The sequence below is a fragment of the Pseudorca crassidens genome, chromosome 5 (assembly GCF_039906515.1).
Source record: "Pseudorca crassidens isolate mPseCra1 chromosome 5, mPseCra1.hap1, whole genome shotgun sequence".
NCBI lineage: Eukaryota > Metazoa > Chordata > Mammalia > Artiodactyla > Delphinidae > Pseudorca > Pseudorca crassidens.
Window position 1 is genome coordinate 114,086,231 of NC_090300.1, and position 25,770 is coordinate 114,112,000.

A 25,770-nucleotide genomic window follows, 5' to 3' on the forward strand; every position below is an offset into this window, starting at 1 on the left:
CTGAAACCTGGGATGTAAAACCAAAACAGAAGGTCTCAATCTAAAGTTGTCTCTTGTTTTTTATCATGAAAATGAGACATGACAGGGTTAAAGGAATGATTGTATCACACTGCTTTTGAGATTGTCATTTAATTAAATTTATCCTTGTTCTCTAGAATCCAAACAGTTCATTAAAATATGCATTTCAAAAAACCAATGGCTGAACCCATATGTTGTAAAATTGTAGTTGTTTCTATTAATTCATTCCATTTGCTAAGGCTCTGCTAAAATTATTTAATCATTCACATCAACTCATTTCTTTTTCCTCTCTTAATGTTATTGAAACTATTCAAGAATTTAAAAAGAAGATGAGGTTTTATAAAATATATATTTTCTTTAGAAAACATTTAATGTATAGAAATTACATCATTTTTCCTCCAAATCAAATAAATATCTATCATTGATATTAATGAGTCATTGGAGCCTTTGTGACCCAAAACCTCTGCTTTTGCATCTTACAGAAAGCCCAAAGATAATATGTACCTATCTTCTTGGCTCTGCTATATTTTACCCAATTGAATTCAGGGTAATTTCCCAATAGTCTGCATAGCAACCTGGGACAAGCTGCTGAGTTTTAGTACAAGTGATTTTTTTTTCTTATAACACCATTTTGTTTCATGGAGAGATAAGTACAGAGCTTTTCTGACAAAAAATAAAAAATAAATTGCTCACTATCTGAGTTCAGGAAATCATTTTGCAGCTTCCTTCTTTTCTCTCTCTCTCTTTTTTTTTAAAGAAACTCAGATTCTATACTCTGACACTTTTATATCAAAATGTTTCTTAGTCTAGGTGATGAGAAATAAAAATGCCTTGGCAATTAAGGAAATTATTTTGTTAAGGTTATTGCAATAGAGAGAGTTTCATTAACAAGAAATATTTTAAAGAGAAGGAAAGGAGCCTGAGATGTTACATAGATAAGTAAAATGAAGAGGTATAGGCAGGTAATTTATGAGAATCATGAAGAATGGTGAAGACAGGGTGCAGGTGGTGTGCTTAGAATATGCAGGGAGTCCTTTGCAATTTGAATTTTCTCAGAACACAAAAGTCTGGGATATTGCTCAGCTATCCCAGAAGTCAAGGTATCTACAGGGCCATACTATCTCTGAAGGCTTTTAGTGAAGGATCCTTACTTGTCTCTTTCTAGCTTCTGATGGCTCTCCACTACCTGTGGTATTTCTTAGCTTGTAGACAAGTCATCCCAATCTCCACCTCCTTATTCACATTGCCCTCCTGTATGTTCCTCTGTGTGTCCTCTCCTCTTTTCTAAGTTTATAGGTAATTGTATTCAGGGCCCACCCCAATCCAGTATGACTGCCTCTTAACTAATTATCTTCAAAGATCCTATTTCAAAATAAGTTCACATTCTAAGGTTCCAGGTGGACACGAACTTTTGGGGTCCACTATTCAATGTACTGCAGAGAAGATTATGGTTTATCAAGAAATAGCCTTTGGTTATCTATTCAATCAAAGTGACCATAAAATTTAAAAAGTAATCATAGAATTAATATGATTATAAAGAACTTTAGCTCTTTCAAAAGTGAGAATAACTGAGGACATGATAAATCAACATAAAGCACAATTATTCTGCTAAGACACAGAATCTTTTCTCCCACTTCATTGTTCAAGATGTGGAGGCAAGCTATACTTGCTAAATAGCACTCTTTCTTGGTTCAAACATCTTTCCTTTCAGTTTTCATTTAAAATATTTAGTTTAACAGCTCTAATATCCTTTTAAATAATGCATTTGCATGACTTTGTTTATAAGAAAATCATGAGTTTTTCAAATTTGCAATATTCCTTTTCTCTTCCTCAAGATGGCAAATGCTTGTTTGAAGAGGACTTACTGTATCCTCATGACTGCAGGGAGCTATGTGCTGTTCTCTGGATCCCTGGTGGGCTCTTCTTTAGAGTAAGTAGACTGGTCCTTAGGCACTAAGAATCTAGAGTCAGATGTAGCTGCTTTTTGCTGAGGTCCATTTGCCATGGAAGCTGTACTCTTGGAGAGCAACTGAGGATGGTCTGCACAGCCTCCTTAGAATGTGCAATCCACAATTTCTCCTCAAGATATAGTCATGCATTCTTGGCCCAGAAATACTCTGAGTATGCAAAACTTCCTGCCCTGTTGTGTTTTCAGGCATGAATTAAACACCAGCCTTAAACTGCAGAAGACAATTTTGAAACTTTCTGAATTGTCCCCATAAAGGTCAAATCGTCTCTTGAATTCTGTATACAGGGAAACAAGCCCACACTTACAGCAAGATTTAGCTCTCACTAAAACTCCACTTAAAAAACAAACAAAACAAAACAAATTCCTCCAATGTCCCCACAATTTATATGCTTGACGTGGATGAGGAGATTTAAACATGACAACATTAGGTTTCCACCATCTTTTTTGCATGTACTGCTAGTGCCAAGAAAATTTGCTCTGTCCTTGGGTTTCAGTGGAAAATTCCACTTGAACATGATGTTGTTTCTGCCAGAAAAAAATGACTCCATAAAAATCCTGTTTTACAAAGTGTTTATAAACTCAGGTTCTGAAAAGAGACAACATGAGTTCAAATCTGCCATTTTTATCAGATTTGCGATGTTCACAGTTTTAAGATGCTAAGTCTCAGTTTTTATCTCAAAAGTGGAACATAGAACAGTACATACCTCATAGGATATTGGTAAGATAAGGAATTTAATATACTTACAGAACCAGTGTATCTGTAACGTGGTAAACTCTCAATAAATATTAACTAAATAATCATCATTAGTTATCACTAAAATTCTTCTGTAGCAATATATAAAAGTTAAGCATACTTTAATCTGAATATTATTTCACTGAAAACATGATAAAGGAATCAAAACTAAAAGAACACTATTATTGTTCAAACTAATGTAATTTTATGTAATAATATATTTCTGTGATACTTGAATAAATACTTCAGGTTTTCACTTCTTTCCTTTCTCATTTTCTACCCTCTATTTCTCTATTCCTTTATTTTCAATTTTTTCCTTTCTTCTTATTTTCCTTATTTTCAACTATCTTCTTTCTCTCTTCTCCCTTATATATAAACCCCATGCCCATGTATAAATCAAGAAATACTCCAGCTTTTAAAAGTTATTAACAAGTACTTATATTTTGAATATTTTTTGAAAACTTCTATGAACTGAAAATGTCAATGAGTTTTGTATCTTGCCTGAGAATACAACTGTTTACAATTTAGACTTATCAGCTAAGGATAAGAAGAAGAAAAAAGAAAAACTATAACAATGTAATCCTTGTTAGATCCAAATGTAAAGGTAGATCCTCATATGGCCAAGATTTTCCATTTATTTCATAAAGAATTGAACATCTAGTGTCTTTCTCTGAAAGCTGTCTGAACTGATCACAATAAACAAAGAAGAGCTTAGCAGAATGAATGTCTTTCATAATCAGGCTTTACATGGGTGTTGGAATAAGGTGATAACTTCCTATTCTGTTCTATTTTATAGGAACAGGAGAAATTACATGGATGAAAGAGGATCAGGTAGGTTATTCCCTTTAGTTCCCTTAAATTTTTTATACTTAAGTATGATATAAGACAAGGAGATGGAAAAAATCAAGTTAGACACAACATTGAAAGAATAGCATACTAAAAGAAGAGACCTTTATGATCAAAGCTGAGGAAAATTTTGCAGACAAGAAGCATGGAAGTAAATGATGAAGTCATTTAACAGAGTTTCAAAATTTATATTGACCAGAGCTGGGTCAGGAAGAGGGTGTAGAACCATCTTTCTTCTACCAAAGAACAGAATTAAACTAATCCTTCCCCAAAACAATCCCTAACCCACATTTTAATAACAAATGTTTATCTTCAGCTGCTTGCATCCAACTTGTCCCCATGTTTTACTCCCATTAGAAAACATATTTAACAGTTCAAACAAATGAGTTAACTTAGGAGAGGCAACAATGCAAACAGTTCTTGTGTCATCAGTGATTTGTAAGAAATAATTGTAAATAAATGCTTTGATCTTTTTCCATTTCTACAGTTTTTAATATCCATACTCATATTGTCCTAAAAGTAAACACATGATTTATAACCACAATGATTCCTTTTCTTCCTTTCTCCTTTCTGGGTCAAAGCGAAGAGAGCTTGATGGACAGGGCTATGTATATAAAATTGTCTAAACTGAAAGGGAGGAACCCTAAAAAATATGCACCTGTGAGTTTATATATGCATTATCTCCCTTTTCTTCTAAAGAAGGAAGAGAAACTCAATCTCCTTGATGAAAACAAATTGCCCTTGGGGAAAAATGGGGAAGGACTCTGGTTCTAACTCTTGGAATGTGAGTAAATCTGTCTAGGGAAAGATAAGACAGGTGTTTCAGTGTTTCAACCCTTGGAATGTTTCTGGATTAATCCCCCTTTGACATTTAAAAATGACTTTCACTAGTGTAAAAATCCCTTACTATCTATTCAATCATCTTTCAAGTAAAGGATTGTCCTTTAATTCAGGCCCCAAGTTTTTGTTTTAGTTTTGTTCAGAAAGCCCTAACTGTGTAGAAAATGAAAACATTTTCTCTACAATCTCACAAATATCACATATCATATGCCATAATTTTATACACATTTGTGTTATGAGCTTTTTTAAAAACAATTCTGACTTTTTTTCTCTCATAGTGACACTCACTTTTTGTTGATCAAAAAGTTAACTTTTTATTGTAGATGTCTCTGATTTTTGCAAAAGCTCTTCTTTCAGCTAATGTATAAAGCTCTAAGGCTTAAGGCACTTTTTTCATTATAATAATATCAGAGAGGAGAGGGATTGAAGATATCAAGTTAAATAGAAAATGATGGGATTAAAAGTGGACCACAGGCTACACAATGCATCTGGGAGTGACTTGACCTCAACACTTCATCTGGAAAAATGATAGAAGTAGAGGTGCCGTGATGAGGTAATTTGTCCAGTGTTGCCGTTTGGGGTACAAAGCTACTAGAAGTTTGTTTTGTGAGGTTTTGGTGTCATTCTTACACTCAGAGTCTTTAGTCCTAGATACTCAGGATTAGAAAAACTATTATCTCAGTAGAATAATATTACATTCAGAACACTCCAACTTTCAGTCATAACACTTAGAAGTTACAAGTAAAAAAGTTTACCCTGAATTATCTAAAAACTGAGATAAGAAACCATATCATCAGCTAATGGTATGGGGATTTATCCAGTGACCTAAAAGCCTAATACACTCTTCCACTGGGTAGGAAAATGAAACAACCCTAAACCCACATAGGCACTGTGCCATCAACTTTTCCAGTGATTCCTCATAGACACTTTTATCCTAGTTGGCGTCCACAGGACATCATATTATATTAATACTAATCTCTCTCTCTCCATACAGTAATTCTCTCCATACACTAATATTCTTCATATACTCTTTCCATATGCTAACAAATTGCAGTATTAGTAAGTACTTCTGAAGTGCTGGGCATGGTTCTGGTACTTGATATGCATTACAAACTAATTATTCACAACAAACTAATTATTATCCCTATTTACAGATGAGGCTCAAAGAGACTGAACAAATTGCTCACCATCCCTCAGCTAGTTGGGACTTGGTTTGAGTACCCAGAGCCTACATTCTTCAGCATTATGCCATACTGACTTTCATGAAACACAACCCCAAAGTAATGTTAGTAAATACATTGTACCAACTCAGACCAGTTGGTAGAGGACAATGTAAGAGAAATATTTCAAAATAATTCTGATGTCAGAGATCTTAACAAGCAATAATTTCTAAATTTCATAATGCATAGTTCCCAAACTGGCCATTACCTTTAGTTTCAGCTGCTGGAGAAATGGCAGTCATCCAGAGAAAGTCATTTGTCTGGGGAAAAAAGGCAAAAATTTCAATCCATGAGGGTTACATTATAAAAATATATATATATACTTTTTGTTTTCCTGACCTCTCCAACCACAATCAATGATCCCTTAAAATTCTACTTAAATGTGTATAGATCATTTTATAACATTAATGTCCCTCACATCATTAAATTCTATAAGTGTGTTCAAGAATATCCACCCAACATTCTAAATTGTACTGTGCAAACTGTTTATACAGAGAAGACAACTCCATGGTGACTGGATAACTCTAACTTTTATGACAAAGCTAATTATTATTTCCCACAGAATGTTTTTTGATAAGTTTTAACACAAAATTAGCAACGTTATTAGCATGCAAAAGATATCCAATCATTTACCCATTCATTTACTTCATTAAAAATATTTAAGTACCTCCTTTGTGCAGGGATTGGTCTTAGGAATATAATGATAAACAAGGCAGAAAAAAAATCTCTGTATTGTGGAGAACACATGGTGAGTGAGCATGGGAAGAATTGAAGAAAGTTGCTAAAATATAAAATAAAAATGAATAAAAATAAAAATGAATAGTGGAAATCAGTGTATGGTATTACATTCAGAGACAATTATACAAATTTTGATACCATTCTAACAAAGTAAAAATACAAATGACATATATTCTCTATGCAGGGACAAATCAGACTGTTGAGAATGCCAGAACAGGTGCATCACCACATAGATTGTCTAACATGATTTTACCCTTAAAAAAAAGATCATTCTTAGTTGTCTATGAGTTGGCTCTGAGGTAGGAGGTAGATGGGGCCCCCCCAGGGTAAGCAATTGGAGATTTGTTCCCTGGGGACCAATACTGCAAGATGAAAATAGCAGGACAATTGAGAAAGGAGGCTGGACTCTGCCCAAATAGAAGATAACAGACCACATATTTCTCATTTTTGGAGTCAAGGAAACGTTTCCGACTAGAAAGCCCCTTGGAGGTCTAAAGGGAGGGGGCGTCACCTCATAATAAGTGATGTCAACTACCCATAGGCTTCTTCGGTGTAATCCATCTTGGCTGAGAAATGCACATGCACACATGGGAGGATCCTGAGATATACCAAATACGGATTCTGAACCAGGCAAATCAAAATGATTGGCCAAAGGAAACCTGGAAGAAATGCCCCATAAAAGTGACTCAAATTTCCATGAGGGTGCGACCCTCTCTCTGAGTCCACCCATGTGTCCATCCACACGTATTGTACTCTTTCTTCTCCTAATAAATACTTTACTTGTTTCTACTTTCCATCTTTGTAGGAATTCTTTTCTGCAAAACTGAAGGTCCAGGGCCTTGTCACTCACCACTGGTCTAGCGGCTAGGATTTGGTGCTCTCACTGCCACGACCTGACCTCAATCTCTGACGGGAACTGAAACCCTGCTTCAAGCCACTGCAGGCCAAGGCCACCGGAGATCAGCTCCGGCATGCGTACCCTGATATATATCATTAACATATTATAGGCAGCCTTAATTTATGAACTGACTTAGCTAAGGTCTAAAGAAATAATTTACTTTTATATAGGTAAATATACAAAGGAAACTGTCACAAAATCATCTGAACCAAGAACTACTACTAAACCAAAATGTAACCCAGTATAGAAGGCAATTACTACCTTTTTCCCCCTACCCTGCTGCTGGGCACTGCTCACCTAAAACTAGAAAGATCACTTGAAAAGATGAAGAGTTCCAAAGTATCAGACTGAATCTATTCTTTTATTTATGTTTCCTATACATATATAGGTACATATATTCACAAATATACATATATGTACAAATATATGTATATGAATCTAGGAGAGAAGGAGGGGTGGGTGGAGAGGCAATGTGAGTGGAAATTCTTTTCTTCTCCTCCAAACTTGATGAGTAGAAATCTCTATAACTCTCCTAAACCTAAATTCAATATTTCCCACTCCAGCTCATCCTGTGGGTATCTAGCCAACCCAAGGTACTGCACTCTTTTTTCACTTCTCATAAGAAGGTGTGTTGCAGGGTCCATGGCTGGTGTATTAAACTAAGAATATACAGATTATGAACCTGCTGAATGAGGGGGGCACAAGCCACCCACACAGAATGGACAGGTAGCTTCCCCAGTATCTGAGCACCTACTCTGGGGAAGTGAAACCCATGGGGTTGTTTTGATTGAAGCTTCAGTTTTCATACAGCCACACAAAGGAAGTAATCACAGATTTTTACTTACAGATCCCAGAAAGGGATGAGGGTGAAAGGTTGGGCACGATGAGCTAGGGGAAAGGCAATCAAGTGACCAGGAGTTAGAGAGCAGGGTAGCAATCACCTACTACTTATAAGGTGACTAGGGTGGTGGTTTTTGAGGCCTTAAATCTAAGTGGTTAATTTAAGAAGTGCCCTGGGAAAAGCAAAGCCTGAACTGATGGAGGAACCCTAGACTCAAGTTCTTATCTAAGTGTCTAGACTCTGGGTGTGAGCAAGATCATCATATTGTAAAATGCCCAGCCAGCAACTCATAACAAAAGTTATTTTTCTCATCGCAGAAGGGTCTGAACTCTTCTTTTCTATCAAAAGTCAAGGTAGTTTTCTGTTCTCCTTACCCAAACTACGGCCTTCTCTGTCTTGGCACTCTTTTACAGAAACATACCCTTTATGTGCAACTGGGCCTTTTGTATAGGAGGTGACTCTCTTACTTATGGTGCATAGTCTGGAAGAATATTGTCTTCTGTCCTGACTTTGATCTATGAGCAAAATTACTGAGGGATAAGCCTGATAGCCTGGTTTTATATATTGGAAAAAAATTAAAAGGCTATGTAAGGATGCATGAAATCCTTAATGAAACAAAACAGAATGGAATAGAAAGGAACAGAAAAAGAATAAATTCACTTGATTAGGATTGAAAGAAAATGAGTGGATGGAATGGTGAGTACTTATTGTCTTTATAGGCAAAAAACACGTTATCAATATTTTTGGGGTGTCACTGATATTTTAAAATCAGCCTTTGCAACAAAACAGTATCTTGGCTTGTGGAGGTATTTTACTTCATCAGTTCAATTGTTGGACAAATGAATCATATTTGAAATGTATAGTAGAACACATAGGAAGCTAGAGGCCAATAAAATTACAAAGTTTAATAAAAAACATTTGTAGAATAACGGTTTCTACATCGTAAGGCAGATCAAAATTTTAAGAGTTGTGGCATTTCTGATGTGTTGACATTATTTCTTCAATAACTAAATTTTAACTTTTTATTTTGAAATAATTTCAAATTTTCAGAAAAGTCATGCAAATAGTACAAAGAACTCCATAGACCCTTCACCCAAATTAATTCAACAATCATTAATATTTTACTACATTCCCTCTCTTTCTCTTCCCCCCCCCCCACCGGCTGTCTTTCATAATATTGACATTTCTAAGGATTACAGGTGAGTTGTTTTGTGGAATATCTCATAATTTGATTTGAGCTTATCTAATGTTTCATCATGGCTGCATTTATATTTAGGTAGTTCATTTTTGCAGGAATACTTCTTATGGTGTTTTCACCCCCTTTCACAGTTCTCTCTCTCTCTGTATACACACACACACACACACACACACACACACATTACTGAGTTACTGAATTAGCTGTAGATATCACATCACTTTATCTATAATTCTGAATTTTTTTCTAAAAACTAAACAGAATATAAGGGCATGCTCTTATATAATTACAGAAATATAACACTGGTACAATAATTTTATGAATATTCAATTTATATAATTGTTATAAATGTTCTTTATGGTAATTTCACTCACTCATTCAATATAATATCACACATTGTATTTAGTGGAAATGTCTCATTAAAATGACAGTAAGGGATTATATTACTACTGAAAATATAAGAATTCATGTATAAGTAAGAAGGGAGGGAAAGAACTTTATTACATTAGAATTTCAACTTATAAATGTAGATAAAAACAGAGTTATAAAAGCATCATTTTGTGGTTCTCAGAGTATCAACTCAAGCAAAAACCATAAACTGTTAATAAACCATTTGGGTAAAAATTTGAAGAGAAACATGATATTTACAGAGTCTAGAAGCATTCCCCACACATTACATATTAATTGCAAAGAGAAAAATGATAATATTATAGTGTAAAATCTGGTGAGCCAATTTGACCGAGTAATCAGAATTAACATCAAGAATAAGGGGGCGAATTGACAAAATGTGTGTTTTGAATGTGATGCACCGAGAAACATCATTTATTCCTGTCAAAAATATTTGGTCTGACTCTAGTCATGAGGAAATATATGTAGTCATTTGCCTAGGAGATAAAATGCTAGTCAAGATGGTAAAAATATCTACCCTATTGGAGCCCATATTATGAGGAGTGTTGGGAAGAGCAGAGGAAAATTGCTTGAGGAAAATAAAAAATGAAATTGAAAACTTAAAAATCAAAGTATGGCTTTTCCTCAGTTTCCGCTAAGGTGCTCGGTCCTTCCGAGGAAGCTAAGGCCGCGTTGGGGTGAGGCCCTCACTTCATCCGGCGACTAGCACCGCGCCCGGCAGACCCTGCCTAGCCCTCGCCCGCACCATGGCCTCCGTCTCGGAGCTCTCCTGCATCTACTCGGCCCTCATCCTACACGACGATGAGGTGACGCTCACGGAGGATAAGATCAATGCCCTCATTAAAGCAGCCGGTGTAAATGTTGAACCTTTCTGGCCAGGCTTGTTTGCAAAGGCTTTGGCCAATGTCAACATCGGGAGACTCATCTGCATCTGCAATGTGCGGGCAGGTGGACCTGCCCCAGCAGCTGGTGCTGCACCAGCAGGAGGTCCTGCCCCCTCCACCACTGCTGCCCCAGCTGAGGAGAAGAAAGTGGAAGCAAAGAAAGAAGAATCTGAAGAGTCTGATGATGACATGGGCTTTGGTCTTTTTGACTAAACCTCTTTAGTAGCACGTTCAATAAAAAGCTGAGTTCTTTGCTAAAAAAAAAAAAAAAAAAATCAAAGTATGGTATTACATTTAGAGTCAAACCAATAGTGTAGTACCATACCAACAAAAATAAACATAATGAAAGTTATGCCCTGTTGCAGTTCAAGTCTGACTGCTGATGATAATAAATCTGAAAAACACAAATTGAGGGACATATACAAAATGATGGCATACAATCTTCAAAAATGGCAGTATCATACAAAATGACAAGACTGAGGGTTTTAGTCCTTGATTCATCAAATTTATCTATAACCACAAGGCTCAAAAACTTTAAGTAGAAATTAATTCATAATGAGTAAAACTTTCTTAAAAATAACGAGTTTTGTAGCAAATTTCAATTAAAGTAGGCATGAACTGAGCATACCCACAGTTCAGTATCAAGGCTTTGATGTCATTATAAACAGGTTCACAGTTTGTTCTGTTTTGCAATGATATTTTACAAGCCCTTTAATGGATTATAATCCTGGTCATCTTGATTCACCTAATAATTATATCACAAATTGAACCATTTCAGTAGAAATATATTAATTTCCAGAATTTATTTATGACAATATCCTAATAGTAAATTATAATAGGTGAGAAGAGATGGAATATTTATTAGTGCTTATTTCTGTTTAAGATATAAAATATAAATAATTGTATCTTTTATTAGGAATATAGCTATATTTATAAAAATTAGATTTATACTCATATAAATAAAATGGCTTTTTATCCAAAATATTAATGATGAATAAAGTAATACATATTTTTATAAATTTATATGATGGCTAAGTACCAAATCTGGCAGTTAAGTAAATGTTGTGTGAGATAAATTGGTACAAATTCTTAAGAAAGTTTTAATCTCATTCTCTGGTTCAAAAAGAGCGATAAGTAAAGAAAGTATAATAAAAAACCTGCTATTTATTTTTTGATACAGAGTTTCCATTTTCAACAATTTAATCAAAAAGACAGTTCCCGTGGGGCAATACTACTATGGTTCCCGTGGAGTGATACTACTATGGAGGGAGCATTTTGGAAATGTGTAAAATTATTTTTAGTTGGCACAACAATTGGTATGGCTCCAGAAGTTTCAAATAATTTTACTAAGTATTCATGTGGCTAAAAAGACTATGCATATAATTTGTACTTTAGTTCAGAATTTTACCAAGTATTCCAATTTCAAAATATCAGGTCATCTAACTAATAAGAACCTGCTGTATAAAAAAATAAATAAAATTAAATTAAAAAAAATAAAATTTAAAAAACATATATCAGGTCATCATCAGCAATGCTGCTAACATTATTTAAGTTGCCAACACACACACACACACACACACACAAACACTTCTATTAATTTTTATTTAAAGTTCTTGAATTTGCAATCATTTCATATTTGAATGCAAACATTTGAATGTTCATTTTTATATCTTTTGTGCAGAGATTGGCAAACTAAGATTCTGGGCCAAATCAAGCTTTCCATCTAAATTTGCAAATGAAGTTTTATTGGAACATGGCAGTGCTCATTCGTTTGCATATTGTCTATGGCTTTCTTTTGTGCTACAGTGCCAGAGTTGTATAGTTACAACAGAGATTATGTGGCTGACAAAAATCAAAAATTATTAGGTAACTGACCCTTTATTGAAAAAGTTTATACACCTATGTTCTAGTGTATCATTCTCAAGCATTTACCTATTTAAATGTATATTATTTCAGTAAAACTTATCTTCCCTTTATTTATCTATTATATTTGAACATGATATTATACAGATTTTTTTAAATTGCTTGTACAGTTTTCTTATAGTATGTGTGAATTTCCTTTCAGAATAACAAAGGAGGCACTGTGAAATATATTACACATAAAAGGAGTTTGGGGACTGATAGAATTGTAAGCAAGTACACTAACAAAAGTGTCAGAGATAAAAATCATTAAGTAAAAGAATTATTACAGTTTTATTTTTCATTGCAAACATTAGAGAATAAGAAAAACTTCAATATTTAAAGCATGTATAAATAAAATATGGCATGTCCATATAATGGGATAAACTGTCCATCCAAATATAGTTGTGGAAATATATTTAAAGACTTGGAATTATATACATAATGTACTTTTTAAAATTTTTTAAATACTTTACAGTATTGTTAACTATATACACATTGTTATATAAGAGATCTCTAGAACTTTTTCTTCTTGCATGACTGAAACTCTATACCCTTTGAACAACAATTCACCATTTCCCCCTTTGTCCAGCCCATAGAAACCAACATTCTATTCTCTCTCTGAGTTTGAGTAACTTAGATAATTCATATAAGTGGAATCATACAATATTTTTCTTAATGTCACTGACTTATTTCACTTAGCATATTGTCCCCAAGGTTCATCCATTGTTGTAGCACAAGATTTCCTTCTTTTTTGTGCTTTAATAATATTCCATTCTATGCATACACCACGTTTTCCTTATCAATTCCTCCATGTACATGTAGGATGCTTTCATTTCTTGGCTACTGTGAATAATTCTGCAATGAACATGCATGTGCAAGTATTTCTTCAAAATTCTGTTTTCAGTTATTTTGGTTATATACCCAGAGTGGGATTGCTGGCTCATATGATAGTTTTACTTTTAATTTTTTGAGGAACCTCCATATAGTTGTCCATAGCAGCTTCACCATTTTACAATCCCACCAACAGTGCACAAGTGTCCCAATTTCTCCACTTCCTCACCAGCACTTGTTATTTTCTTATTCTTTTTTTGTTTTTTGAATATTGTTTACCCTAATGGATATGAAGTGATATCTCATTGTGGTTTTGATATGCATTTCCCTGATGATTAGTCATGTTGAGTACTTTTTCATATGCTTTTTGGCCATTTTTTTTGGAGAAAAAATCTTCTCAATTCCTTAACTCATTTTTAAATCAGGTTTTTGGTTGTTTTATTATTGAGTTACAGGTGTTCTTTATATATCCTGGATAGTAATCCCTTATCAAATATGGTTTGCAAATATTTTCTCTGATTCCATAGTTTGCTTCTTCACTCTATTATTTTCTTTGCTGTGAAGAAGTTTTCAAGTTCTATATACTCTCATTTGTCTGTTTCACTTTTGTTATCTGTGCTTTTGATGTCATGTATAAGAAATTATTGCCTATTCCAATGTGATAAATTTTTTTCCCTGTTTTATTCTAGGAATTTTATAGGTAAAGATTGTATGTTTAGGTCTTTAATATATTTTGAGTTAGTTTTTATATATGGTGTAAGATAAGGGCTAGTCTTCATTCTTTTACATGAAGATATTCAGTTTCCTAACACCATTAGTTAGAGTCTATCCTTTTCCTCATGGTGCAATCTTGGCAGTCTTCTGCAAAAACATTTGACCATATATGTGAGGGTTTATTTCTGGTTTCCATTCTGTCCCACAGATCTAGATAACTGTCTTTATGCCAATACCATACTGTTTTGAATATTGTAGCTTTGCAATAAATTTTGAAATCAGGAAGTGTGAGGCCTCCAGTTTTGTTCTTCCAGTTCAAGATTGGCTTGGCTACTGGAGGGGGGGGGGATGTCCTTTGAAATTCCATATGAATTTTAGAATTTTTTTCTAGTTCTGAAAAAATTGCCTTTGGGATTTTAATGCACATTTCATTGAATCTGTAGAACACTGTGTGTAGTATGGACAGCTTAAGAATATTAACCTTTCCAATCCATGAACATGGGTGTTCTTTCAATTTATTTGTGTCTTTAATTTCCTTATGCAATGTTTTACAATTTTTTCTGCACAAGTCTTTCACTTCCTTGGTTTGGTTAATTCCTAAGTATTTCATTTTTTGTGATACTCCCACAAATGGAATTTTCTTAATTGTTTTCGCAGAATGGACATTGATAGTGCATAGAAACACAACTGATTCATGTGTATTAATTTTGTTTCTTGCAACTTTGCTGAATTTATTAGTTCTAACAATTGTTTTTGTGAAAGCTTTGGAGTTTTCAACATATAAAATCATGTCCCCTGTGACATGTGTCTTTATATCTAAGGTGAGTCTCTTGTAGACAACATATGTTGCATTTTTTTTTTATTCATTCAGCTACACTATGTCTTTTGATTGGGGGATTAATCCATTTACATTTAAAGTAATTTCTTGTAAAAAAGGACTTACTATTGTCATTTTATTGATATAGTTTGTCTGTCTTTGAGCTTTTTAATCTCTCTTTTACTCTCTTGCTTCGTTTCTTTTTGTTTTATTAATTTTATGTATTGACATGCTTTGATTTCTTTCTTTTATTTTAATCTATTTATATTTCTTTGTGGTTACTACTTAGCTTAGATCTTAGAGTTATAACAATCTATTGTAAGTATAACACCTTAGAGTTAATATATCATAAACTGTTAAGAACATAATTTTAATTATATGCAAAAACTCTAAAATGTCACATCAGTCCACTCCCACACTGTGTTACTGATATCACAAATTACATCCTTTATATTATGTATCCATTAACATAGTTTTATAGTTATAGTTATTTTTATGCTTTTTGTATTTAAATTTTATACCAGAATTAAAGTGCTTTACAAATAAAGTTTATTGTTGGTTTATTAATTTTTTTTTTAAAAAAGTGCTTTATGCACTACCATTACAGTATTACAGTACTCTGTATTTTTCTATATATTTACCTTTGCCAGGAAGCTTTATATTTTCATATGTTTTTGTGTTGTTATCTAGCTTTTTTTTTATTTAAACTGGAAGAACTTAGCATTTATGGCAAGTGTAGTGGAATTTAACTCTCTTTTATATTTGTTAATCCATGAAAATCTTTATTTCTCCTTCAGTTTTGAAGGACAATTTTGCCAGATATAGTATTCTTGGTTGGCAGTTTTTTATTTCAGCATTTTGAGTATATCATCCCATTACCTCTGGCTTGTAAGGTTTCTGCTAAGAAATCCACTGATAATCTTATGCTACTTCCCTTGCATGTGATGTATTGCTTTTTTCTTCCTCTTTTCAAGATTCTCTTTTTGTGTTTGTCTTTTGAGAGTTTGATTACAATGTGTCTTGGCATGGGTCTCTTTGAGTTCATCTTAGTTGGATCTTTTAGGCTTCTTGATTTGGATGTCCATTTCTTCAGATTTGGGAAATTTTCAGCCATTATTTCTTCATGTAAGCTCTCTGTCCCTTTCTCTCTCTTCTCCTTCTGGAACTTTCATAATATGTACTTTGTTTTGCTTGATGGTGTCCTATAAGTCCCCTTATTTTTCTTCACTTATATATATTTTTTTCACTCCTCTGACAATAATTTCAAATAACCTGTCTTCAAGTTCACTGATTAAATTTCTGCTTCATCAAGTCTGATGTCAAACCTCAAATGAAATTTTCCAATTTAGTTAATGTATTTTTTGTCTCCAGAATTTCTACTGGTTATTTTTAATGGGTTTTATCTCTTTGTTAATACTTTCATTTTGCTCATGCATTGTTTTCTGATGTATTTTAGTTTTCTGTCTGTGTTCTCTTTTAAATCATTGAGCTTATTTTAGACAATTATTTTTAATTCTTCGTCAGGTCATAGATCTCCATTTCATTGGAGTTGGTTTCTAAAGTTCTAAATTTTGGCGATGTTTCTGTTTCTTTGTGTGCCTTGTGATTTTTTTTTTTTTTCTGAATTCTATGTATTTGAAAAAACAGCAACCTCTCTCATTCTTTATGAACTGGCTTTGTATAGGGGGACCTTCACCAATCAATCTGGCTGGAGATTCTAAGAGCATCTGAAACCTTTTGTGGGAAATGAAACCTGTCTGGGCTTATACATGTAATTTTCCACTTACAGAGGCTTGCTGGTTTCTTTTTTAAGAGCATATAATCTTTTCCTTTCACTGGTGTCTGTCTGCAGTATTGCAGTTTCTTTGGTGCTACAGCAGCAAGCCACCCCATTCTTCTTTGATTTCAGGTCACCTCAGGCATTGAAAGTATGCTGGCTATGTGTTGTAATCTGAGTCAGTTGAGACAGATACCAGTCCCTTCAGCAGCTCTCCAAAAAGCCAGAACACGAGACATGCTCCCCTTTTCTCACTCTTACGGTACAAGCTACAAGTTAGTGCCTTCTCACAATCTCACTGAGCTATGGCAACATCTGTCTGTGGCACACAGGGCCCTCTGGTGCCACAGCAAACCACCTGTGCTCTCCCCTGTTTCTGACATTCAAAACTATGCCGGTTCCATTCACATTCCAAGTTAGGTGAACAGAAACTGATCCCTTGGTCACTCAGAATGTTGAACACACATTCCACTCTTCTCTTTCCTCCTCAAGGGAAAAGCTACAACTTGAACTGAACAGTACCAGCTTAGGGTTGGGGCAATAATAGGTAAAAAGAAAAAGTTTTTTAAAATCTGTTTTAATGAGGCCATTCTCAGCTTTGCATGTACCTGTGGGTATTGCAACTTCTTAATTGATTTCTGGAGTTCCCCTAAAGGTATTTTGTTCCACACATTGTTCTTAAGTCAGTGCCTCTTCAGTCAGGATTGGGGAACAATAACTGGGACCACCTAATCTGCCCCTTTCTGATGTTACTCCTCCCACATAATGTACTTTTAAACTTACAATTATATTGGTGATACACAAAAACACACACTTTCTCACTCACAGGACATTCTTCACTATAATTCCTGGGTGACAGAAATATAGAGAATTTTATTTCCTTCTATGTTTTTGTATCTTCTATCAGGATCATTTGTTACTTCTGCAAACAAATTAATGTTTTTGGATATCTAATATTATATCAGATATCAAAATGAATTCGTGACCTTCTCCCACAAAAAAATCTCCTGCATCCACAATCTTCCCATATAAGTTGACTTATATGCAATCCCATCATTTCAGTTGCTCAAGTGAGAGAACCTAAATCTATCCTTGAAATATTTTCTTCTCTTACATTCCATACTCAGTCTACCAGGAAACGCTATTGAATCTATATTTAAAATATATCTATAATACAACCAATTCACACTACCTTCATTGCTACCACCTTGGTCCAAAGCAGCATCATCTCTAGCCTAATTATAAAAATAAGCTCCATACAGCACTCTATGCAGCTATCCTTGCCCTTCTCAAGACAAGGAAAGCCTTCAAAAGATCTAAATTGCATCTAGAATTTCTTTCTGCAAAACTTCTCTTGATTTGACTCACAGGAATAACCAAAGTCCATACAATGTTCTGCCAAACTCCTACATGATCTAGACCTTCTTCTTCTGTCTTATTACACTCTGACCTTCTTCTTCTTCCTGTTCCTATATCATGGCAGCAGATATTTCACCTCAGGTACTTCGTTCTAGCTTTTCTCTCTGCTGGGATATTCTCCTTCCATGTAACCACTTGGTTATAACCCCCTCACCTCCAAATCTTTCACAATTTTACCATCTCAAGGAGGCTGACCTATAAACTCCTATGTATTACTACACACTGCCCTCTACTCAGGACCCCTATTTAACCAGATGTATATTTTCTTCATTTCATAGTAAAAAAAAAAAAAATCAGCTTCTATTATTTAACACTGATGAAGGAAGGAAGTGGCACATTCTATATGTAATCCTACCCTAAACCTTGTATTTAATTGCATTATTTAAAAAAACAGATTGAAATTGTTAATGGTGTTCTATTTTGATTAACAATAAATTAGTTTGTAATTGTTGTGTATATCACATCTGATAATGGGCAAACATGTATCCATGGCTGCTGCAGTACAGTGGACATGAATCAATCAGAAAGATAGTGCCTGTACATAATCATTAAACATATACCAGTGTATACAGGCTAAACAGCCTTCTGTAGTAGGTAGGAAAATACTAGAAGATGGTTTAAAATATTCTCTTTATTAATAAGCCATCAAGAAAATAATCCATGCAGAAATATTTAAGTATCTGATAACAATGTTCTAAAAATTCTCTATTTCTTGAATAGCTATACCTTTCCGATACTCCTATTCTGATTCCTGTGACAGTAAATTAATGTCTCAATTTCTGAAGGAAAGAAAAGAGGTATGCAGTAAATATCTATAATACTTATTCTTTTGATAATTCAACAAACATATTGAACACCTAGTTTGTGGTGGCTTCTTGGATTAGAAGAGTTACTGAGACAAATAAGAATATTCGTTCAATTAGGGAGGTCATGAGCTAGGAGGGAGACAGACCTACACAAAACTGGTTCAAAAGTCACAAAAGGTTATGTACTAACAATGTGAATAAAGTAGTAAGTGACCACAAAGTGAACAAATGACAGAATAATGTTATAGGCTTATAAACATTTTAAGTTTCCCCACAACATCCCAGAAACAATAATTATTATCAACATCAATGTTTATCATAATCATCTTTTCCCCCTCTTATGTTAGTGTTTTATTATATACTAGTTTGTTTTTACTATCTCATAACTATTAAAGAGAATGAACTTCTTTTGATGACCAAAGGAAGTATTGATCTTAGGAGAAGAAGATACTAAATTCCACCTAGGAAGGAAATGCAGGCATGCCAGCAGTGTTGTTAACTAGAAAATCAATAGACATCTCATCTCCTGGCATAGTGGGACCTTGGCTACATATGTGACTGCATGTGGTTTCCATAACCTGAATAGTTTGCTGAACCCTGAGTGCCACATATTTAAGATGACAGCCCTGTATTTACCCTGTCAAAAATTTCAGGTTCAATATCTGGTTCACTTAGTAACTTCATATTACTGCTAGTATGATATGATAGACAACTCAAAATGGCATATGTTAGAACAGTGATGCTTTCTTAGGGGTATCTGGAAAATATGATTTATAAAAGGGAGATGATATTTGATAGATTATTTTCAATGAAATGAGTTACTCTAATGAATTTTTGAAGACTATCATTTGTTTATACTTTCTCATCACTGAATTTAACAATGAAAGCAAAATAGATTAACTAGTGACAAAAATAAAATGGAACTTTTTTTATATTAAAGGTTTTCTGTAGCTTCAAAATTTTACTCCTGCAAAACAGTAGGGGCAATAAATCCCCCTCTGTCCTCCAACCTTCAGAGCTGAACTCTCTAATATCATTTTAAATTTTATTTCTAGTGTTTTCTAATTGAACATGAACTTTCCATAGACAACAAAAAAGGCACATCTTTACTTTTTTTTCCTTGCATGACTCTTCACTGGAAATAAGAATTACATTTCAGAGGTAATTCATTGCTTGTTAATCAGCAAATGGATTCTAATTCCACTGCTAATTTACCCAAGATGTAAACCATTATAAAAAGAATTGTCAAAGTATTAATTATACAAAAATGTGCTGCATATATCACTTATTATAAAACAAAGAGAAACTCCTATGTGTCATTGTCCCCAAACCTTCTGATTATGATAAGAACCAATGTATTAAATTCTAAAAAATCTGTATTTTCCAGGGAGATTTCTAATGACTTTACAAGATAATTAGAGATTTATAAAAGTTTATTTTTAAGTTAGCAATTAAAACTCCACAATTATATCATCAGCATTTAGCCCACCTATAGAGTCAGAACATTTTTTTAATCCTAGGTATGAGAAGAGATTATAGCTAGAGAAATTTCAAGCCAAAACAGTCAGAAGAATTTAAATGGAGACTACTTATAGTATATTAAATTCTGTCCTTAATAAAGACTTACTTTACATTCAAAAGTGATTTTTTTTTTTTAGCTTGAGTTTGACATCTAAATGACATCACTATAGTTCTCTACAAAAATGTTAGTGCCTTCTAATTTCTGAAATCTCTTATTTACCCCAGAAAACCTATAGGATTTTAGGACCAAATATTTTCTTACTTTATTATGCTGCTGCTGCTGTTGTTGTTGTTTTCCCTCTATGAATGATGTATCAGCTTTAAGTAGCTGATTAGTAGGACGTTACAAGCTCAGACAGGTGCACAAAGTTGGATTCAAGTATAGAAGTAACAGTAAATATACTCGAGTTAGAATTTTATATATTATCGGGGAAATTAAAAATTTTGAACAGAGGAGTAATCTGAATTTTTTACATTCTCACGAGGTTAAATTTGAATTATCTGTTAGTTATCCAAGTGAAATATCAAGTAGTAAGTCAGAAAATCAGCCTTAGTTTCATAAAATCTCATTTAAGTAGTTTAAATAAAATTAAATTTGAGTTTCAAAAAAAATAACGCCCTATTGGACTAGAGCAGCATGTTTTACAAATTTGAAGTAAACTTATTTTGCTCTACTCCCAAATGATCCTATATGTCCTAGGAATTCTGACTCTTTTCATAAATATTACAATCACGAATGGGTTTTCGACATTGTGATTTCAATATTTTGCTTTGCAGCCTTTTAAAAAATTCATTTTATGTCACTTTCTGAAATGATGGTTTTCTTTCTGTACAACCAGGAAGAATTAATATTCTATTTATCTGAACGTGATCTACTTAGAATATTTTATTTCTCTCCTAAGTGAATGTGAAGGATATCTGCTTGCATAGTCCATATTTTTCAATTATAGATTTGATGATCTGTGAGTCTCCACAAAGAAAGAAAAACAGAAGAATTTTTTTCTTTATTATTAGAGAAATCTGTGAACCATATTACACCCTTGCTTGGCATTTCCAACCTTTAAAAAAATTACTGGTGAATAAAATTTTATCAAAATTCAGTAAGCACATGAAGACATTCTTTATTATAGATCATATATAACTGCTACATTAGTGCATGGGCATTGTGTTGACAAACAAACTCCTGTGATCCAGAAACAATTGGGTGTTCCCTTTATAGCAAATCCCTATTTACATGGTACACACACACACACACACACACACACACACACACACACACAGACATTTTTTTTTTAAAGAGGAGCATTTAGTGGGAAAACACTGCAAATCAAGTCCAGAGTGATTCCTAGCTTTGGATCTTACAAGACAAATGACCTTGGTCAAGTCATGTAACCTCTGTGAGGCTTATTTCCATAATGAAATAATGAGATAAAATGGATGCCTCTTCTATTGCAACACACTTAAGAATCAAATGACTCATAAAACTAAAATATTGATGAGATAATGGGCAGATAGTGTGAGAGATAATTCCTTAAGTTATTTAATATATATTATTAACACTAAATAAAATACACAAATGGCCAGTAAGCACATGAAAAGCTGCTAATCATCATTTGCCATTGAGGAAATGCTGATTAAAGCTACAATGAAGTTACATTTCATAGTCACTATAATGGAAAAACAAAACTTGACAATACCAACCATTGAATAGGACATGAAGCAACTGGAAGTCTCATACATTGCTGATGGGAATGTAAATCAGTAATAAACAATTTGAAGAATTGGTTTGGGAGTTTCTTATAAAAAATCATTCCAATCCTATTTATTCAAGAGAAACACAAGCACATATTAACAAAAAGAGCTGTACAAAAATGTTTATAGCCTCTTTATTCATAACAGCTAAAAACTGAAAAAAATAAAAACAGATGTTCAACAGAAAACTGAATAAACAAATTATGGTATATCGATACAATGGAATACTAGTCAGCAATAAAAAGAATGAACTACTGATACAGTCATCTCATCAAGCTGAATAGTCTGTGTATTTTATTGTATGTTCCTTTTATTTTAAGAAAAATACCCACTTCTAAAACAGAAAATAATATGAGACCACAAAAGAATATTTCTATAGGATAAGTATGAACATATCACATAACCTCACTGAGCTTCAGTTTCTTCACTGTAATATGAAGAAGACAATAGCAAAAATGTAGTATTTGCTTATTTCATATTTTGATTAGGGATTATTTATTTTTAAGGAACATATATATATTCAAACTGATTTTGGAATGAAACTAATTAGGGAATGCACAAGGAAGGGAATGGCATGCCATAATGTCATGCAACAAAGTGGCTAAATGAAAATAGGAATCAGGACATGCATTTTTTTAAATCCAAATTTAATCATCCAAGATATGGAGGGCGGGCGGGAATCCTTAACTTATTCATGCTTTTCGGTCATTGTAATCTCCTATGGGAGATTTCTCTATTGTTCCTGAAGCAAATGATGTCTGAAATAAGACCTAAAACTACTGATATTTTTTGAAAGCGTAGACTGTCTCCATAAGAATAAAAAATACAACTTTTGTACTTTGGGACCCAAATATATTTATTTAAGCCATTCTAACCAAAATGAAGTCTGTATATTTTTGTGTGGGCACATGAAACAACTATTTCTACTGAAAATGAGACTACATACCTATCAAATTACAATAGAAAATAGACAAAAAAATCTCCTGTGTTCAAATGGAAAATTTGTATCTCGTTTTGTGTGATCTACCAACAACCTTCAAAAGCAAACTCTGAACAAAGTGCCAAATACCATGAAGGCTCTGACAAGGTTAATGCAGAATTGAAAAGCTGACTTAATAAATTTCTGTTAAGTAAAAAGCTTAGTTAAATATAGAAACTAACATATATTAACCTAATTTATCTCAGTTTTATTTCATCTGAAACTTTCTATGTAATAGATTCAATTTATATATGAATATGAATTAATAGGAAATAAATCATTATTTAGGAACAAAAATAGTACTATTTAATTTAAATGAAACTTTGGCAGTCTTCTGGATCAACTACACTTTGAATACTTGAATACTGAATATATTACCTTTGCAGTTTAAATATTTCTAGTATTTGGAAACACTCTACCTTGTCAAGGAGTTCACTATATCTTCAGAATGCTCTGGAGTACGAGCTTAGGGCATCAGCAAAATAGGATCAAAAATTTGATAATATTTTCTGAAATAATTCAAAGTGTTTATGTGTTAAAGATATTATTAATAGTAATAGAAAAATACAATCAGTTTAGACTTCTATTCATACGTTTCATATTTCAGAGCTGATATATTTTGAATTATGATAGATGAGAGTTGATGGTTCCATTAAGTGCTTGGGGCCTCTGAGGTTCATAGTGTGAACATATTTGATACCCCATAATTTTCCACTTTTCATATTAAATGCTCCTACCCCTTTTAATCATTCCTCATATGCCACTGTTACAAGTCCATTCAAAGTGCTGGCTACTCGCCTCTGAATATGCATCATGCTTTTGACCTTTAAACTGCCATACAACAAAACTGAACAGAGAGTTCCATTTGTGGTCTGACAACAGATTGTGCAAGGTGGAGTGGGACTATCACTTCCCACCAATTATTACTAATAATGAAGCCTAAGATTGTATCAATTTGACAACTAGATCTCACTGCTGGCTCACATTTACTTCCCAGTTAGAAAGCCTCAAAATGTTATTTATATACATTGGTCTCTCACATACTGTACTGTACAGATAGAATTTTTGGACCCAAGTCGGATACTCAATTATTTCTCTTAAACTTAATTTTGTTACATTCAATTCTCTAGCACATCTTTGACATTTTTTTGATTGCTGATTCTGTTATAAACAGAAAAAAAAATCCACATTCTTCTATGTATGACATTCGGTTATGACTTGATTCTTCTATGAATCACAAAAATCAAAAATCCACGTTCTTCTTTGACTTGTAACCAAAAATCCACTTATAAATGACCTTACCTAAAATTACCTAATATTTCATCATGATCTTTTGGACAGGAACTTCCATAGTTCTAAAATTGGAAGTTCTCTCTTAACTGCTTCATCTCTTTTTAGCTAGAATCTAAAATTTTCATCTCCATAGGATAGAAGTTAAAACAGAAGCTATATCCCAGTTCTATGGCCATGACTTTCTGCTAATAAGATGCCACAAAAGCCTCTTTAACTGGAAAATAAAAAAAACATTGAAAGGAGAAACAAAAGAATGAGGTGGAGAACATTATAACACAATGAAAATAAGCTGGTTAGAACAAAAATATATGAATTAATTTAATTCCAGCTATACTTTAGGTCAAATAGGACTTTTTGGATTAGCCTATAGATAAAATACCACTTAATGCATTTTTAAGAAAAACATGTTTTACTTTTCAAATCACTTTTGGGTTAGAACCCTTTTACTTTGAAGATCATATCTAAGTATATAATAATATATATTTTAGCATATTTAGGTGTCACTAGTAGCTTTTAATTACAGAACTCTGACAGGTTTTAGTAGTTTTTGGCTTCCCTATAGCTTCATCACAGCAGGATTATTGGCGTGATCTTACATTCTCTTCTGACACCTGTAGTTTTACAGCTTTTTTCCCTCTTAAGAGTCTATTTCCAAAATTTTTACCGCCTTGAAAGGCAATGTTGGATTTTCTTTGCATTAATAATCACTTGGCTGCTCAAAGTGACCTTCCACCATAAGAATATGTCTTCTGTTCTGCATAAATTATTGTGATTTTTTTCAGTTAAAAGGAACATACCCTTGATGCCTATATTACAATCGGACTTCATTTGTTGGTTTTTAAAAATATTTAAAATGACTCTAATTTTCCTTCAGAACAAGAAATTTTCCCTAGTGGGATGACTCAGGTACATCCAAGCAAGAGTAGCTGTTTTAAAATGAGCTCTTGGCATGTTTGCTTAAAAGTCCACGAAGTGCCTGCTCTCTTTGGACACTGGGTTGAGATGCTTACTCTGTGTAGAGCCGCCTGAATTGACTGATATTGAAGTCAAGCTCTGTTAAATAGATCACATGCTTTCTATGAAAAGATTTCTCCTTCAAATCTCCTGCTTCCTCTTTCAGGGAAGCTCATTCTCTGATCTGTCCTTGAATATGTGTTGACCTCCAGGTCTCGGTAGGTGGATCTACCTCCATTCACTGTTAGTTTTCTTCTGGTATGATGTTGCTTTTATCACATTTTCAGAAAAAGGCCAGTTTCTCATCTTCCTTTTCTCTGCCGAATGTGTTAGATCCTAGAAATATTTCCCTGAAGGGGTATAACTGAGACCTCTGGTGCCACCATCTCATCCTGAATGTCCACAGAAAGGAAAT

At 33.6% G+C, this 25,770-nt stretch overlaps 1 pseudogene; it reads left to right on the forward strand.

Moving 5' to 3' along the window:
* The first annotated feature begins 10,327 nt into the window (after positions 1–10,327).
* On the forward strand, positions 10,328–10,842 carry LOC137224541 (large ribosomal subunit protein P1 pseudogene; annotated as a pseudogene).
* The last annotated feature ends 14,928 nt before the right edge of the window (positions 10,843–25,770 follow it).